The sequence below is a fragment of the Dendrobates tinctorius genome, unplaced genomic scaffold (assembly GCF_039654945.1).
Source record: "Dendrobates tinctorius isolate UK_male_01 unplaced genomic scaffold, ASM3965494v1 ptg000175l, whole genome shotgun sequence".
In the NCBI taxonomy this organism is placed as follows: Eukaryota; Metazoa; Chordata; class Amphibia; order Anura; family Dendrobatidae; genus Dendrobates; species Dendrobates tinctorius.
In genome coordinates, this window is record NW_027361842.1 from 10,287,311 (window position 1) to 10,304,018 (window position 16,708).

The window sequence follows — 16,708 nt, forward strand, 5'->3', positions numbered from 1 at the left end:
CAAAATTGTTTGGTGAATTGGAACGCGCGGGGTTAAAATTTCACCTCACAACATAGCCTAGGACACTCTCGGGGTCCAGACGTATGACTGTGCCAAATTTTGTGGCTGTAGCTGCAACGGTGCGGATGCCAATCCCGGACATACACACATACATATATACATACATACATACACACACTTGAGCTTTATATATAACTAGCTGAAGAGCCCGGCGCTGCACGGGCATAGTAACTAACTGTGGTTAGTTATAGCAAATTATAATTATCCTCCATCCCATAGTCCCGTGCCCATATACCCATCATACATATTCTTCATCCCATAGTCCCGTGCTCATATACCCATCACACATCCTCCATCCCATAGGCCCGTGCCCATATACCCATCATACATATCCTCCATCCCATAGTCCCATGCCCATATACCCATCATACATATCCATGATCCCATAGGCCCGTGCCCATATACCCATCATACATATCCTCCATCCCATAGTCCCATGCCCATATACCCATCATACATATTCTCGATCCCATAGTCCCATGCCCATATACCCATCATACATATTCTCCATCCCATAGTCCCATGCCCATATACACATCATACATATTCGCCATCCCATAGTCGAGTGCCCATATACCCATCACACATCCTTCATCTCATAGTCCCATGCCCATATACCCATCATACATATCCTCCATCCCATAGTCCCGTGCCCATATACCCATCATACATATCCTCCATCCCATAGTCCAGTGCCCATATACCCATCACACATCCTCCATCCCATAGTCCCGTGCCCATATACATATCCGCCATCCCATAGTCCTGTGCCCATATACCCATCACACATCCTCCATCCCATAGGCCCGTGCCCATATACCCATCATACATATCCTCCATCCCATAGTCCCATGCCCATATACCCATCATACACATCCTCCATCCCATAGTCCCGTGCCCATATACCCATCATACATATCCGCCATCCCATAGTCGAGTGCCCATATACCCATCACACGTCCTTCATCTCATAGTCCCATGCCCATATACCCATCATACATATCCTCCATCCCATAGTCCCGTGCCCATATACCCATCATACATATCCGCCATCCCATAGTCCTGTGCCCATATACCCATCATACATATCCTCCATCCCATAGTCCAGTGCCCATATACCCATCACACATCCTCCATCCCATAGTCCCGTGCCCATATACATATCCGCCATCCCATAGTCCCATGCCCATTTACCCATCATACATCCTCCATCCCATACGCCCGTGCCCATATACCCATCATACATATCCTCCATCCCATAGTCCCATGCCCATATACCCATCATAGATATCTTCCATCCCATAGTCCCATGCCCATATACCCATCATACATATTTGCCATCCCATAGTCGAGTGCCCATATACCCATCACACATCCTTCATCTCATAGTCCCATGCCCATATACCCATCATACATATCCTCCATCCCATAATCCCGTGCCCATATACACATCATACATATCCTCCATCCCATAGTCCCGTGCCCATATACTCATCTTACATATCTTCCATCCCATAGTCCAGTGCCCAGATACCCATCACACATCCTCCATCCCCTAGTCCCGTGCCCATATACATATCCACCATCCCATAGTCCCGTGCCCATATACCCATCACACATCCTCCATCCCATAGGCCCGTGCCCATATACCCATCATACATATCCTCCATCCCATAGTCAAGTGCCCATATACCCATCACACATCCTCCATCCCATAGTCCCATGCCCATATACCCATCATACATATTCGCCATCCCATAGTCGAGAGCCCATATACCCATCATACATATCCTCCATCCCATAGTCCCGTGCCCATATACCGATCATACATATCGTCCATCCCATAGTCCAGTGCCCATATACCCAACACACATCTTCCATCCCATAGTCCCGTGCCCATATACCCGTCATACATATCGTCCATCCCATAGTCCGGTGCCCATATACTCATCACACATCCTCCATTCCATAGTCAACCATTAGGACATCATAATGAGCGGCGGCAGGGCTTGCAACCTATGATGACATCAGCATCGCCATGGCAACCATTGTGACATCATGAGGGGCGGGGCTTGATACGCACACACTGTTTCCCCAGTATGCAAATAGGGGCATTATGACATCATAATGAGGGGCGGGGCTTGACGCGCACACACTTTTTCCCCAGTATGCAGATAGGGGCAAAATTTTTTGGTGAATTGGAACGCGCGGGGTTAAAATTTCGCCTCACAACACAGCTTAGGATGCTCTCGGGGTCCAGACGTGTGACTGTGCCAAATTTTGTGGCTGTAGCTGCGACGGTGAGGATGCCTATCCTGGACATACACACATGCATACATACATACATACACACTTTGAGCTTTATATATTAGATATATATAGCCATACACACATAAATTATTTATATATATATATATATATATATATATATATACTCTAGCTGAAGAGCCTGGCGCTGCCCGGGCATAGTAACTAACTGTGGTTAGTTATAACAAATTACAATTATCCTCCATCATACATATTCTCCATCCCATAGTCCCATGCCCATATACCCATCATACATATTCGCCATCCCATAGTCGAGTGCCCATATACCCATAACACATCCTTCATCCCATAGTCCCGTGCCCATATACCCATCATACATATCCTCCATCCCATATTTCCGTGCCCATATACCCATCATACATATCCTCCATCCCATAGTCCAGTGCCCATATACCCGTCACACATCCTCCATCTCATAGTCCCGTGCCCATATACATATCCTCCATCCCATAGTCCAGTGCCCATATACCCATCACACATCCTCCATCCCATAGTCCCGTGCCCATATACCCGTCATACATATCCTCCATCCCATAGTTCAGTGCCCATATACCCATCACACATCCTCCATCCCATAGTCCCGTGCCCATATACACGTCATACATATCCTCCATCCCATAGTCCAGTGCCCATATACCCATCACACATCCTTCATCCCATAGTCCCGTGCCCATATACCCGTCATACATATCCACCATCCCATAGGCCCGTGCCCATATACCCGTCATACATATCCTCCATCCCACAGTCCAGTGCCCATATACCCATCACACATCCTCCATCCCACAGTCAACCATTATGACATCATAATGAGCGGCTGGGCTTGATGACATTAGCGTCGCCATGGCAACCATTGTGACATCATAATGAGGGCGGGGCTTGATACGCACACACTGTTTCCCCATTATGTAGATAGGGGCATTATGACATCATAATGAGGGGCGGGGCTTGACGCGCGCACACTTTTTCCCCAGTATGTAGATAGGGGCAAAATTGTTTGGTGAATTGGAACGCGCGGGGTTAAAATTTCGCCTCACAACATAGCTTAGGACGCTCTCGGGGTCCAGACGTGTGACTGTGCCAAATTTTGTGGCTGTAGCTGCGAAGGTGCGGATGCCTATGCCGGACATACACACATACACACACACATACATACATACACACTTTGAGCTTTATATATTAGACTAGCTGAAGAGCCCGGCGCTGCCCGGGCATAGTAACTAACTGTGGTTAGTTATAACAAATTATAATAATCATCCATCCCATAGTCCCGTGCCCATATACCCATCATACATATCCTCCATCCCATAGTCGAGTGCCCATATACCCATCCTCCATCCAATAGTCCCATGCCCATATACCCATCATACATATTCTCCATCCCATAGTCCCATGCCCATATACCCATCATACATATCCTCCATCCCATAGTCGAGTGCCCATATACCCATCATACATCCTCCATCCCATAGTCGAGTGCCCATATACCCGTCATACACATCCTCCATCCCATAGTCCCGTGCCCATATACCCGTCATACATAGCCTCCATCCCATAGTCCCGTGCCCATATACTCGTCATACATATCCTCCATCCCATAGTCCCGTGCCCATATACTCGTCATACATATCCTCCATCCCACAGTCCCGTGCCCATATACCCATCATACATATCCTCCATCCCATAGTCCCGTGCCCATATACCCGTCATACATATCCTCCATACCATAGTCCCGTGCCCATATACCCATCATGCATATCCTCCATACCATAGTCCCGTGCCCATATACCCGTCATACATATCCTCCATCCCATAGTCCCGTGCCCATATACCCGTCATACATATCCTCCATCCCATAGTCCCGTGCCCATATACCCGTCATACACATCCGCCATACCATAGTCCCGAGCCCATATACCCGTCATACATATCCTCCATCCCATAGTCCAGTGCCCATATACCCATCACACATCCTCCATCTCATAGTCAACCATTATGACATCATAATGAGCGGCGGCAGGGCTTGCAACCTATGATGACATCAGCGTCGCCATGGCAACCATTGTGACATCATAATGAGGGGCGGGGCTTGATATGCACACACTGCTTCCCCAGTATGCAAATAGGGGCATTATGACATCATAATGAGGGGCGGGGCTTGACGCGCGCACACTTTTTCCCCAGTATGTAGACGGGGGCAAAATTGTTTGGTGAATTGGAACGCGCGGGATTAATTTTCGCCTCACAACATAGCTTAGGATGCTCTCGGGGTCCAGACGTGCGACTGTGCCAAATTTTGTGGCTGTAGCTGCGACGGTGCGGATGCCTATCCCGGACACACACACGCACGCACGCACGCACGCACGCACGCACGCACACACACACACACACACACACACACACACACACACACACACACTTTGAGCTTTATATATTAGATATCTTTTGTTTTGCTTTCAGTTTATACCAGAGTGCTGATCTAGCGGGGGTGAGGTCGTATGGCCTCAGGTTTTTTGTATATCAGAAGTCTTGGATTTTTTTTTAGGGTTTTGTGCGTGATTGCAGACAGTGTCTTTTCTGTCCTGTCTAGACAGCTTGGGCCCCACCGTTTGCTCAGTCTGTTTTCTGCCTGTGTTTGTGTCTCATCTTGTCTCACCGACAATATATGTTTGGGGGCTATCTATTCCTTTGGGGATCTGCTCCGGGGCAGTTTAGAGTTCACCTTTCTGACATCAGGCTTAGTTAGTTCTCTGGCTGTTACGAGGCGTCTAGGGCATCGTAGGAACGCTCAACAGCTACTGCTAGTTGTGTTGCTAGGATCAGGGGTCTGCAATCCGCTTAGTTACTAACCTCTCTGGTTTTCTGGTGGCTTAGCCTGTTCCTGCCATCCTCCTTGGTGACTCATTCATAACAGTGCTGGTTCAATCTAGGCTTTCTCCTCTGGAACACCATGATGTTGGATTTCTTTGGGTTGATTGGTAGTGCCCATGTGGAGCTGAATTTCTCAAAGACTTTCAGGTCGTCTTTGAGACCTTTGTCGGTTGGTGACACCAGTAGTAATTCATCTGCATACAGCAGGAATTTCACCTGGGCGTCATGGAGTGTGAGACCTGGTGCTGCGGAGGATTTCAGAGCGGTGGCCGCTCGTTGATGTAGATGTTAAAAAGCGTTGGACTTAGGGTGCAGCCCTGTCTGACTCCACGGCTCTGCTGGAAATCAGCCGTTCTTCTACCGTTCACACTCACGCTGCAGCAATTCTCAGTGTAGGAGCTTTTGATGACATCATAGGTCTTTCCTCCTATTCCGCTCACCAGCAGTTTCAGATACAGGCCCGGGTGCCACACTGAGTCTTAGGCCTTTTTAAAGTCCACAAAACATGCATACATCTTCCTGTGCTATGAGTTGTAGACGTGGCTCTGAATGAGGCTGAGCAGGGTGTAGATGTGGTCGGTTGTGCGGTGGTTTGACATGAACCCTGCTTGGCTTTTGCTGAGGATGTTGTGTTTGGTGAGGAAACTGAGGATCCTCTTGTTCAGGATATATATATATATATATATATATATATATATGCTGTTTTTATTGGTACATTTCTGTCTCCATTTTTTTAAGACACTGTGTCTGCGAATTTGTATATACAGTGTCTTCAATAAAATGGCGCAGAAGATCGCAGTATGTGCACGTGCTGAATCCAGCCCCATTTTACACGCCCCCGCAAGAAGAAATACGTCGAAATGCGCGTTGGGGTAGGAAGCAGGGCCTATTTCTCTCCCCACCTTGGTAAGGACTAATTTTAGCACTCTTTGATCCTACTGCCCTTTGAGGCTGGTATGTTACATGCACTTTGCAGCATTATAGCTAAGGGTTATTTCATTGTCTATACTTGTTTATTAATGTTTTGCACAGTAGCCCTTTAGAAATATAATATACTAGAGGTGTGCCCAATGCTATCTCATCGGGAGGGAAGTGTGTGTGTGTGAGTACATGTATGTGAATACGTGGATGGGGGTGGGTGTGAATACGTGGGTGTGAATACGTGGGTGTGAATACGTGGGTGTGAATACGTGGGTGTGAATACGTGGGTGTGTGTGTGTATGTGAGTACGTGCGTGTATACGTGTGTATATGAGTGTATGTGTGTGAGTGTGTATGTGAGTACAGGCGGTGGGGGGGGTTCAGCGGCGGCAGGTTCAGCGGTGGGGGGGTCCTGGCAGCGGCCAGCCGGCAAGAAAGACCGCAGCTTGCGGCAAGCCGCGGTCTTTCCTGCCGGCTGTGACGGAGGTGGGTGGGAGGGCAGTGGCATAACCGGCAGGGGGGGCCTGGCGGCAGCCAGCCGGCAGGAAAGGCCGCGGCTTGCGGCCTGTGCACAGACTGCAAGCCGCGGTCTTTCCTGGCGGCTGTGACGGGGGTGGGTGGGCATGCGGCGTCGGGGGGGTCCCGTCGGTGTCCCGCTGGTGGTCCTGGTACCACCAGCGGGCGCCATATTGAAACACCCATCATTGGGGTATTTCAATATGGCGGTGCGGTGTACTTCCGGTCGGCGCGGTGGATTGTGGGATTTGGGGACATCCAGACGGAAGTGGATGACAGACAATTTAAGGTAATCTAATATATAAAGCTCAAGTGTGTGTATGTATGTATGTATGTATGTATGTCCGGGATTGGCATCCGCACCATCACAGCTACAGCCACAAAATTTGGCACAGTCACATGTCTGGACCCCGAGAGCATCCTAGGCTATGTTGTGAGGTGAAATTTTAACCCCGCGCGTTCCAATTCAACAATTTTGCCCCTATCTACATAATGGGGAAAAAGTGTGTGTGTATCAAGCCCCGCCCCTCATTATGATGTCATAATGGTTGCCATGGCGACGCTGATGTCATCATAGGTTGCAAGCCCCGCCGCTCATTATGATGTCATAATGGTTGACTATGGGATGGAGGATGTGTGACGGGTATATGGGCACTGGACTATGGGATGGAGGATATGTATGGCGGGTATATGGGCACGGTACTATGGGATGGAGGATGTGTGATGGGTATATGGGCACTGGACTATGGGATGGAGGATATGTATGGCGGGTATATGGGCACGGGACTATGGGATGGAGGATGTGTGATGGGTATATGGGCACTGGACTATGGGATGGAGGATATGTATGACAGGTATATGGGCACGGGACTATGGGATGGTGGATATGTATGATGGGCATATGGGCACGGGACTATGGGATGGAGGATATGTATGATGGGTATATGGGCATGGGACTATGGGATGGAGGATGTGTGATGGGTATATGGGCACTCGACTATGGGATGGAGGATATGTATGATGGGTATATGGGCACGGGCCTATGGGATCGTGGATATGTATGATCGGTATATGGGCAGGGGACTATGGGATGGAGGATAATTATAATTTGCTATAACTAACCACAGTTAGTTACTATGCCCGGGCAGCGCCGGGCTCTTCAGCTAGTTATATATATATATATATAGATTAATGGCAATTGAATTTTTTACACAGAGTATTAAAAGAGTAGCATTATCTTAGGGTCTTGCAGTTATTGTTTCTATTGTTACCATGTGTGAGTGTTTTAAGTAGACCTGTTTGTTTTGACTGGAGGCATCCTTAATAATTTTTGAAATTTATGAAATTACTGTTTGAACTTTTGTATCATAAATAAAGTATTTATTTATACATTCATTCCATTTTCAGTAAACAGTAAAATGATGTGCTTTACCAAAAAGCTCTATCTTGGTCTCATCTGTCCACAATACAGATTTTTCTTACTCATGTACGTTTTGTCAAACTGCAGTTTAGCTGCTTTGTGACTGTGTCAGCAGGGGTGTCCTTATTGATCTCCTGCCATAGCATTTCGTTTTATTCAAATGTTGACAGACCATGCTGATACTGATGCACCCTGAGCCTGCAGCACAGCTTGAGTTTCTTTGGAACTTGATTTGGGCTGCTTCTCCACCATCCGGACTATCCTGCGTTGTAACTTTTCATCAATTCTCCTCTGCCGTTCACGTCCAGGGAGATTACAGTGCCATGGGTTGTAAACTTGTTGATTATGTTGTGTACTGTGAACAAAGAAACATCAAGATCTCTGGAGATGGACTTGTAACCTTGAGATTGTTGATATTTTTCAACAATTTTGTTTCTCAAGTACTCAAACCGTTCTCTTATCTTTCTGTTCTCCTTGCTTACTGTGGCACACACAGAAACACAATGCAAAGATTAAGTCAACTTTTCCCCTTTTTATCTGGTTTCAGGTGTGATTTTCATATTGCACACACCTGTTACTTTCCACAGGTGAGCTTAAACCAGCATCACGTGTGTAATGATAATGTAAGATATGATAAGTAAGAGATGACTTTTGTGGAACATTCCAGAATCTTCCATTCTCTAAACTACAGTAGAATTTGCCTGTCACATAGCTGCGACCCCTCCTCTTTTCACCCGCAGCTCTGTGCCTGCTTGTAACCCTACACCAGACGCTTCCTGTGCAAACATTCTCCTCTCCACAGCTAAGGAATGTTAATTAGCTAAGTGAAAAGAATGTCCTTTGTTCCCTACCATGCGGCTGGATATAAGTATGGGTAATATTAAAGAGGCTGGATCGTGAAAACAATACGCAACAGAGATATAAAAATCACATATCTGCGTAGGACCCATAATTTTCATAGTTCTAGCACCCACAGAAACCGAGAAATGGATTTCTCCTAAACGGTGTGACATCATTACTGCATGTTTGGTCTTGAATTATACCCTCCGATAGGCTAAAGAAAATGAAACTATGTGCGTGTTTATATGAGGTACCCTCTGCGAGATATAGTCATTATAAATTTTGTAGTCAGATTTGTAACTCCTAGAGCAGGGGGAGGACCTTCCCCAGACTGCCCCTCTGGTGATGTCACACACCCAAAGGGATAAGGTATCCCCTCCCAAAAATTAGTCATTCTAACTGCAGAGTCCGTGCTGAAAGGAACTCAGATGCAGGGAGAGGTGTGGCTCCGCCTCCTCCCCACATGGTTAGCCTAAGACTATCTAAGCAACTGTAAGTGTTAACCTCTATTTTCATCCAGTTTATTTTATATTTGCATTGTACATACCTAATGTCTCAACTTTGTAACATCTTTTTTCTGTGTAATCACTGCCCGTCTTTTTGGGAATAAATTATAAAACTTATTAGTCTGTCTTCATGCTCTAAGACGAATTTTACGCGCCTTTAAGATAATTATGCTACTGAATTGGGTTAGCTTCGAACCCCTCTATTAAGTTTATAACTTAATCAGACAAACTCTGGAGCTGGTGGCGGCAAAGTGTGATCTGGGCCCTGGGTACTGCTGAGAGTGACGGAAGGGATTTTATAAGCTAATTGGGTGGCTGCGGCCAGAGCATTTATAATTCCCTCACTGCAGCGTGCCGGGTGGCCAGACCACATTGAAGCAGCCGGCCGGCGACCAATTATCCCAGGTGTATTTCCCTGACTGACCTGAAGGTAAGGGGGTGGCGCCGGAGAGCTGCGAGTTCCAGAGTGGAACTGAAAAGTGGGATATACATAAATCCTCGCAGTTCGTGGAAGATTGTTAGCAGTGGTGGGACATCCAAAATAACCCCCTGCGATAAATTGTTAGGGCAAGTCTAGCTTGCTGTTTTTATCACATGGTGCCAGCGTTGGGATAACTAAGATAAGCCCCCCTGCGCCTGTGATAGCCGTGTGTCGGCAGTGCGTCACATCCCTCCGTCCGTGACAACATGCTTGAAACAAAGTTATTTACCCACATTTTTGGAAAGGTGCCAACAATTTTGTCTGGAACATTTTGAGGTTTTTGCGTGAAATTTTGTCCATTTTTTTCTCTTTTTTTTCTGTTTTTCCAGTACACATAAAGGAATTAAGCGTATATAACAAAATGTGTAATTTCAATAGTTTTCTTGGAGAATTCATTTTCTGGAACAATTTTCCAGGGTGCAAACCCTTTGGCTAAAGGATGTCCACTTCTCTGCCTTTGTGTGACTCTTCCAGTCTCTCTCTATCTCTGTTGCAACCTGCCAGTGACACTCTCAGCTCAGTGGCCACTGAGAACATCCTGCTTCAAGCCTCACGATGGATGGTTGATCAATTGTTAAGCGTTGTCTTGGTCTCATGATGTCATATGAACAGCATATTGAGGAGGACTGTTTAACAACAATTCTAATTGAACCTCAACATTTTTGGGGGCGATTCATGAATCAAACACCTGTTGTGAATTTTTTCCTTAAGCTCCGTGTTAGAGAACAGCACGTTATGTAACCTCTACTGAAATATTGAACAGTTGGACATGAGCAATCAAAACTTCAGAAGTTTTCCCACCTACAAAGAATGGAGAGATCTGTAATTTTTTTCATAGGTACACTTCAACTGTGAGAGACAGAATTTAAAAATAATAAAAAAAAAACAGAAAATCATATTGTATGATTTTTATATAATTGCATTTTATTGCATGAAATAAAGTATTTTATCACCTATGGTAGTAACCAGCAAGAGTTCTGCTCTCATAGTTTTTCTTTAAAAAGCCTCCTACTCTGCACTTATTACCTGTATTAATTGCACCTGTTTGAACGCATTACCTGTATAAAAGACACCTGTATACACACACAATCATACTCCAACCTCTCCACCATGGCCAAGACCAAAGAGCTGTCTATGGACACTAGGGAAAAAATTGTAGACCTGCACAAGACTGGGATGGGCTACAGGACAATAGGCAAGCATCTTGGTTTGAAGGCAACAACTGTTGGCACCTTTATTAGAAAATGGAAGAAACACAGATGACTGTCAATCTTCCGCTGTCTAGGGCTCCATACAAGATCTCGCCTTGTGGGGTTAGGATGATCCTAAGAAAGGTCAGGACTTGGCCCACAACTACACAGGAGGACCTGGTCAATGACCTGAAGGGAGATGGGACCACAGTCTCAATAATTACCATTACTAGCACACTATGCTGTCATGGATGAAAATCCTGCAGGGAATGCAAGTTCCTCATGCTCACGCCAGCACATGTCCAGGCCCATTTGAAGTTCGCCATTGATCCAGAGGAAACGAGAGAGGTGGTCATCTGAGATCAAAATAGAACTTTTTGGTATCAACTCCACTCACCATATTTGGAGGAAGAAGAAGGATGAGCACAACACCAAGAACAACATCCCAGGCGTGAAGCATAGTGGGGGAAACATCATACTTTGGGGATGTTTTTCTGCAAAGGGGTCAGAACGTCTTCACCTTATTGGAACGGAAGATGGATTGGATCATGCATTGTGAGATTTTGGTCTGCAACCTCCTTCCATCAGAAGGAGCATGGGTTGTGGCTGGGTCTTCCAGCATGACAATGACCTGAAACACACAGCCAAAGCAACTAAGTGGTGGCTCCATAAGAAGCATTTCAAGGTCCTGGAGTGGTCTAGCCAGTCTCCAGACCTGAAGCCAATAGAAAATCTTTGGAGGGGGCTGAAACTCAGTGTTGCTCTGTGACAGCCCTGAAACCTGAAAGATCTGAAGAAGATCTGTATGGAGTAGTGAGCCAAAATCCCTGCTGCAGTGTGTCTTATATTGGTCAAGAATTACAGGAAACGTCTGACCTCTGTAATTAGAAATATTAAGTTCTGTTTTTCTATTGTATCAAATTCTTTTCACGCAATAAAATGCAAATTAATCATGTAAAAATCATACAATGTGATTTTCTGTTTATTATTTCTAGATTCTGTCTCAAAGTTGAAGTGTACCTATGATAAAAATTACACACGTCTCCATTCTTTGTAGGTGGGAAAACTGGAAAATCGGCACGCACACACACACTATGTACATTTTAAACGATAATAGTCCCCATACACATCAAAGTCTCAGCAAAATGAACGATTGTTCATTTCGGCTGACTGAAGTACATTTGTTATCATGCAGAACACCTAACTCGGTCTTGGATGAGTTATTTCCTGTTGACGATTGACCCATATTTGTCTTGTGTATGGGGGATCTAAACTTCAGATACGCCATCAACCCATAGTGGACAAGTACTTGTGGAGAGGCCACGTCTTATCGTAGAAATGCTGGAGAAGTTTTCCTTGGGCCACAGAGGAGAAATTAGTCGGCAATCACAATCTCACTAGTACGCATTAAAATCCACAATACAAGTACATCCGCAGTTCGGGACCATTGCAAACAGTGTGCGCACCGAATCCACAATGCCCTGGACATCACATGTATGACGGATGCTACTTTATGGCATCTGTCACATGCTTCTGTTAAACTTTGCAAGCCCTTTAGTATAACTGAAATATAGGGCTAGCCTATGAATTCCATCATGGTTCCCAAAGCCAGGCTACGATTTTAAACAGCGGTAGTAAGTTAACAGCTTGATATAATGATCTGTTGGTGTGCACCGTGGCATTCGATGATTGGTTGGCGCAATACCTCTTTTATCGACGGGTTCAGCGAACAGTTTAATGTGTATGGGGAACCCCCAACAGATGATTTAACATGTCCGATGGGTGTCTCAATATGGAAACTGCTGCTGGTACCAACCTATTGCGCGGTTCCACCAGAGGAACACCGTCGCACCACACACACACACTCTATACGCCGTACACACCACACACGCACTCACACACTCTATACGCCATACACAACACGCTCACACACACTGGATACGCCATACGCACCACACACTCACACACGCTATTCGCCGTACGCACCACTCACACACACAAACACACACTCTCAGTCACACTCTCACACTCACACACTCTCATTCATACATTCTTACACTCACTCACAATCACACTCTTACACTCACAGTCCCACACACACACAGTCACACTCACATTCACACTCACACACACTCCCACTCAGACTCACACACTCACTCACACTCACACACTCACTCACACTCTCACTCTTACATTCACACTCACACATTCACACTCATTCACACACACACACATTCACACTCACGCAGCTTCTTGCGCGGTGCCACCAGCGGAATACCGTCGCACTGTGCATGCGCAAATTCTGCGCACGCACAGTGAATCATTCGGCTGATCCCAGTGGCAGATGCACGATGTGTCTACAGGCAGAGGAAGCCGGTCACATTAAATGGGTTTTCCCACGAACGAAAGTTCATTTCAAAAATTGTCTGTGTCTGACCGTGTATGGAGCATACCACATCTCCTGGGTAGGGGAAGAAGCAAAAGACATTACTGACATTACAGCAGGAGATCACTTAGGATTCATTTTGTGAGGTAAAATATTTCACTGAGTGTTTTTAAACAATATTTTACCTCACAAAATGTATCCTCTGTGATCTCCTGCTGTAATGTCAGTATTGTCTTTTGCTTCCTCCCCTGCCCAGGAGCTGTGGTATGTTCTGTACATGGTCAGACACAGGGGTGAAAGAGACAGAGCACAGGGGAAAGACAGCTCAAATGGGACAGCACATGAGGAGAGAACACGGCACAGGAAGGAGAGACAGGAGACAAGGGGGATTGCACATGGGGCAGACAGGTCAAAGAAGAGAGCAGAAGGGAGAAGTCAGCACATAGGGAAAGAGAGAGTGGATAGGTGGGTGACCACATGGAGGGAGAGATTCTCAACGTTGCAAAGCCTGCCCCCATTGTGACATTTCCGCCCTCCCAATGCGATAGCATCGGGCCTCCATCTAGTTAGTAACATAATTTTTCGTCTGCATTTGTGCAAATTATGCAAAATTGAGGACACTTTCCATATATAAATATTGTGGGTCGTAGGAAGCAGCCAAGGCAAAGGCAGATGAACATACCAGCGACTGTAGCTCTGCTTGAGCGTTAGCTCTGCTCAAACTGCAACGCAGGACCTTAGTACTCCCCAGAACTTGCCAGTCTTCTGCCACACACAGACTGGCACTTATTGTCTGTAATGGACTAGTAATTGTGCTTTGTAGTATTACCTCTAGAATAGGTGACAACATGCCCCTATGATGTCTCCATCCTTTTCATGTATAGTATAGTAGTTTTGCCTGCTCATGTAGGGGTCAACAACCTTCTGCGTATACATTATTGAGTTCTTGACTTTTGCACCTTATTTTGGTTATATAAAGTTTTCATTGACAGGTGATAAATGTCTGATTGCAGGGAGTCCCATCAGGCCGCCCCCTAGCATAATTATATGCATAGCCCCCACGATGCAATAGCCGCCGTCCCAGCATAATCGCATCAATTTCTCCCATATCCACTAAATATTACATCCTTAGTACCCTTGTGGCCTCAATATAATAATCCTTCTAGTAAAGTCACAACCATAGCCCCCCACAACCTTCTCTCCTTTATAATCACATCCATTGGTCCCCTGTCCCCTAATATAACATATTATTTATTATTATTATTATTATTATAATATATATATATATATATATATATATATATATATATATATATTTGTAAAGCACCGTTGCTTCCATGGTGCTGTACATGAGAAGGGGTTACATACAAATTACAGTTATCACTTACAGTAAACAAACTAACAATCACAGACTGATACAGAGAGGAGAGAGGACCCTGCCCTTTCGGGCTTACATACTACAGGATGGTGGGGAAGGAGACAGCAGGTTGGGGAGTTGCAGCAGCTCCAGTGATGGTGAGGCGGTGGCTCCAGTAGTGGTGAGGAGGTAGCGGGGTCATTGTAGGCTGTAGGCTATCCTGAAAAGGTGGATTTTCAGGTTCCATCTGAAGGATCCGAATGTGGTTGATAGTCGGACATGGTGGGGCAAAGAATTCCAGAGGTTGGGGGATATTCGGGAGAAGTTTTAGAGGCGGTTGGGTGAGGAGCGAAAAAGTGTGGAGGAGCGAAGGAGGTCTTGGGAGGACCGGAGATTATGTGAGGGAAAATATAGGTGTTATATTTAGCATCCTCATGGCCTCAATATAATAACCCCTCCAGTAAAGTCACAACCATGGCCCCCACAACCTTCCTCCATGTATTTATTTACCTTCACATTTATGGCCCATAGCACCCCTTGTATAATTACATCCATAGCCTCTCGATTAATAAAAATAGGACATTTGACGTTTCAGAGTAGACCGTGCTGCAGTTCCAGGGTGGAGTAGCAGTTTTGTAGTTTTTATTTTTACGTGTTTCGTGCTCACACCAAGTTTTTTTTTCTTTCTTTTTCCAACCATAGCCCCTTGGTATAATAGGCCACTGCTAGTATAATCACATCTGTATCCCCCCAATCTAATCTCATTCATAGCCGCCTCAGCGTAATATCCCCCCTCCTAGTATAATCACATCCATAGCCCCCTCATGGCCATAGCACTCCCAATGTAATCACATCCATAGCCTTCCTCAGTATAATTGTGCTCACCAGTCTAATCACATCCATATCCCACCAATAGAATCATATACATAGCCTCCAATCACACTCAAAATCATAGGGCCCCCTTCATTCCCACAGCTAAGTAGCCACTGACTCACGTTTTCACGATAATCAAACAACCTGTGCTCCCTTTGTTCTTGGCCCAGAAGAGGGCTATTTATTTTCCCAAGGGACCACATGAGAGACCGTGACTATTGTGGAGGTGGAGGCCAAACCAGCTGGCTGAAATAAATTCTGCTCAATATTAATTATAATTATTATTTTAGATTACATTATCACAGAATATTGAGCGAAGCAAAGTATGCTGACACCCCCATATATCGTATGAGCCAACACACAGCCCCCTTATACACAGCATGAGCCCACATACAGCCCCCCTATATAGCGTAGAAGTTTCCACACAGCCACATACAGTGGGTACGGAAAGTATTCAGACCCATTTAAATTTTTCACATTTTGTTTCATTGCAGCCATTTGGTAAATTCAAAAAAGTTCATTTTTTTCTCATAAATGTACACTCTGCACCCCATCTTCACCAAAAAAAAAAACAAATGTAGAAATTTTAGGAAATTTATTAACAAAGAAAAAACGGAAATATCACATGGTCATAAGTATTCAAACACTTTTCTCAGACACTCATATTTAAGTCACAGGCTGTCCATTTCCTTGTGATCCTCCTTGAAATGGTTCTACTCCTTCATTGGAGTCCAGCTGTGTTTAGTTAAACGGATAGGACTTGATTTGTAAAGGTGCACACCTGCCTATATAAGACCTCACAGCTCACAGTGCATGTGAGACCAAATGAGAATCATGAGGTCAAAGGAACTAGCCAAGGAGCTTAGAGACAGAATTGTGGCATGGCAAACATCATGGTCAAGGTTACAAAATAATTTCTACAGTACTCAAGGTTCCTAAGAGCACAGTGGCCTCCATAAT

General features: G+C 45.4%; 1 protein-coding gene across 30 annotated transcripts in view; it reads left to right on the forward strand.

Annotated features, from left to right (window-relative positions):
* The window catches only part of GPHN (gephyrin), a 663,734-nt gene that overhangs the window by 15,304 nt on the left and 631,722 nt on the right, over window positions 1-16,708 (forward strand). The gene's annotated exons all lie outside the window — the stretch shown is intronic.